This window comes from Magnolia sinica, chromosome 5, assembly GCF_029962835.1.
Source record: "Magnolia sinica isolate HGM2019 chromosome 5, MsV1, whole genome shotgun sequence".
NCBI lineage: Eukaryota > Viridiplantae > Streptophyta > Magnoliopsida > Magnoliales > Magnoliaceae > Magnolia > Magnolia sinica.
In genome coordinates, this window is record NC_080577.1 from 33,684,432 (window position 1) to 33,687,978 (window position 3,547).

Genomic DNA, 3,547 nt, shown 5'->3' on the forward strand with positions numbered 1-3,547 from the left:
AAGAGCGGGTTAGCATAAGAGAGAAACCAACAAAAGCAAACTATCATAAAACAATGTATAAAGCAAACTAACCTAATGACATAAAACCGTCTATCCTAGAACAGCATAAAGCAAACTACCCTAGTCCTATGAAAGTAGTAAATTTTAATCCTCAACTGTGAAAGCACGAAAAATCTACTCAATCATGCATCTAGGTTCTTCTATCGGACAGTATCTTGGTAAATTTCTCAGAAGGTTTTTCAACAAAATCATCCAAAAGCCCATTTTGCAGTAGGCTTGGATGTCCTGGAACGTGAATGTCCAGAGAAATTGAGGGACCTCAGCATAAAGTTTTCTTTTAATCGTTTGAAGTGTCCAAAGTATATACGATTCATCTGTGGCAGAAAAAATTTCGAAATTAGTACACCATGATGAATCAGAGACTACAAGTAGATAAAATTCAGAAAATTTTATAGTAGGTGGTGTAGTCTCAACACACGCCGAAGTTTCACTCTTTAGTTCAATTTTCAGCTCCTCCTCCATTAATGGTAACCATTCAGGATCTGGGGGAGGAGGTACTTCAAAATAAGGGTTCTCTCGGTCCGTGACAACTACCGAGGTATTGTCTTGCGAGGCATCCACTATTTCTTATATCATGGGATCGTTTGAATCTGCAAAGTGTGCCAAATAATCATCCAAAAAGTCGAAACATTTAGTTGAAAGGAGTTCATTCATCCTATCGGGATCTGTGATGATATGTTCAATAACTCTTTTATCTTCTTTGAGAGTAGAAATGAACATACTCTCTTATTTGTTCTCAAGGTGAGATGAAATCACCATTGGGTATGTCTCTTCTTGACCTAAATAGGCATATTCTAAATCAGAGGGTAAAGGTTTTAAGTCAAGCTTCGGTGGCTTGAGGTTAGACAACAGAGGCACGATATCAGTTTGGGGCAATTCTTCAAATTGTGGCCTCCATTGGTTAACTTCAAGTACCGGCGCAGTATCAAGCAAAGTACACGTCTCCCTTATTATGTCATCATCCAAGTCATAAGAGTGTGTTAGGCACGTCTCTAGAGGGTCAAAGGATAAGGTTAGAAGCATTCTATCTTGCACGAAAGAATTAATCATGTTAATGTCATAGAAATCGTCATCATCCTCAGAGTTTCTGCCGTTATTGAAAAAGATGTTTGACTCCAATGTCATATTTTCGAAAGACATAGTCATGACACCATTCCTGCAATTGATAATTATGTTTGAAATGGCAAAGAATGGGCGACCAAAAATGATGGGAATCTGAGAGCTCCTGTTATTGATGGGTTCGGTGTCCAAGATGATAAAATCTACAGGGTAGTAAAATCTATCGACTTGGACCAACACATCCTTAATTATCCCTCTTGGTACACGGACAGAACGATCAGCAAGTTGTAGTATGGTTAGGGTGGGTTTTAATTCACCCAAGCCTAACTGTTTGTATACTGAGTAAGGAATCAAATTGACGCTCGCTCCTAAGTCAAGAAGTGCGTGATCAATTCGATAGTCCCCGATTACACATGAAATGGTTGGGTTATCGGGATCTTTGAATTTCTGCGGCACGTCTTGCTTCAGGATGACACTCACTTTCTCAGTCAAGAAGATCTTCTTTTGAATACTCTGTTGTCGTTTGGTCGTGCATAGGTCTTTCAGGAATTTGGCATATAAAGGTATTTGTTTTACGACATCAAGTAGAGGAATGTTGACTTTCACTTGTTTCAACACCTCTAGAATATCATGAGAGTTAGAGAGAGGTTTTGGTGCAATCAACCGTTGGGGAAATGGAGCAACTGACTTCTCTAAAAGTTTCGGTTCTAATTTTTATTGGGCATCACTAGATCCATCATTGTTGTCCTCTTCTGACTCTAAGGCTTTTCAAGCCTAACCAGAAGGGTTTTATCAATAATCTTCCCACTCCTAAGAGTGGTGATGGATTTAGCGTGCTTCATTTGATTTGAAGAGCTTGGGTTGCTAACTTCATATTGCAGCTTTGGTTTGGGAAGAGGTTGAGCTGGGAGGCTCCCCTTATTCCCAATCGTGTTTTCAGCCTTAAGTCCTTTTAATGTTTTGTTAAGGTCTTGCAAGACTTGTAGCATATCATGATTGAACTGATCTTGCTTTTCAAAATGTTTTAAAATCAGATCCTCTTGATGTTTCTCTTGTTGTTGTTGTGAAGTCTGATTAAAGAAACCTTGAGGGGTATCAGTTTGTTCATTCCTCCAACTAAAATTTGGATGATTTTTCCAACCAGGATTGTACGTATTAGAGGTAGGTCCATTGAAAGGTCTTTGATAGTTATTTACGGCATTGGATTGCTCAGTCAGTACCTCTTGAAAGGCAGATATGGTTGGACAATTTTCAATTGTGTGACTGTTACAACCACAAATACTACAAATAACTTTCTTACTCTTGTCCTTCTTTGATTCCATGGCCTCGAATTTCTTTATGAGATTAGCCACTTTAGAATTGAAATCATCATCCTCTTTTAGAAGGTATACTCCGCCCATTTCCTTTGATTGAGTGGGCCTAGAAGTGGAATTTGATTTTGGGTATCTGTCCCATGTTTGTGTGTTTTCAGCAAGTCTATCCAAGTAATCCCACACATCATTGACATTTTTATTCATAAATTCTTCATTGCACATTGTCTCGACCAATTGATGCGTGGAAGATGTCAGTCCATCATAGAAAAAGTGTGTAATGTGCCACGTTTCAAATCCGTGTTGTGGGCATGAGCTGACAAGGTCCTTAAACCGCTCCCAACATTGGAAGAATGTTTCATCCTCCTTTTGGGCGAAGTTCATAATTGACTTTCTAAGGGTGTTTGTTTTGTGATATGAAAAAAAATTCTTTATGAACTCCCTTGTCATGCCATTCCACGTGCCAATAGATCGGGGACGTAGTGAATGTAACCACGTCTTAGCTTTCTCTTTTAAAGAAAATGGAAAGAGTTTCAGCCTGACCGTGTCCTTAGACACGTTAGGAAAGTATAAAGTGGCTATGATTTCATCAAACTCTTTCAAGTGTAGATACGAATTTTCAGATTTAAGCCCATGAAACTTTGGAAGGAGTTGAATCACCCCTGGCTTGATATTCATGTGTCCCGTATTTTTGGAAAAAACCATGCATGAGGACATACTCACCCCCGTCTGTTGTAAATAATCTCGAAAAGTACGAGGTGGGGGTGCTTGATGCACTTCATTCTCATCTTGGATGTCCTCCACCCTAGGTTGGGGTAGAAGAAGTTGATTTGCGGCCATAACCTCAATTAACTCTTAGGATCTCAAGTGGTGTCTAATCCTGCGATGGATAGATAACCCCTCAACCAATCCTCCTTGAGATGTAGAGTGCTATTACGAACCCACTTGGGCATGAAACACTCGCAACCCTCAATTCAAATTTTAAACCTATATCTAAAAGAAAGTAAAAAATACAAATCTAGAAAATAAGAGAAAAGAGTTGGAAGGAAGTTACCAAATTAGAAGTCCTAAATTAAGAACCTGCAAAACAAAACAAACCAAGTTAATTTCTACAAATA

The 3,547-nt window shown here is 38.9% G+C and overlaps 1 non-coding gene across 1 annotated transcript; it reads left to right on the plus strand.

Moving 5' to 3' along the window:
• Window positions 1-2,724: 2,724 nt before the first annotated feature.
• LOC131247560 (small nucleolar RNA R71) lies at window positions 2,725-2,831 on the plus strand. Its single transcript, XR_009171841.1, has one exon. It is a non-coding gene; the product is annotated as a small nucleolar RNA R71 (small nucleolar RNA).
• The last annotated feature ends 716 nt before the right edge of the window (window positions 2,832-3,547 follow it).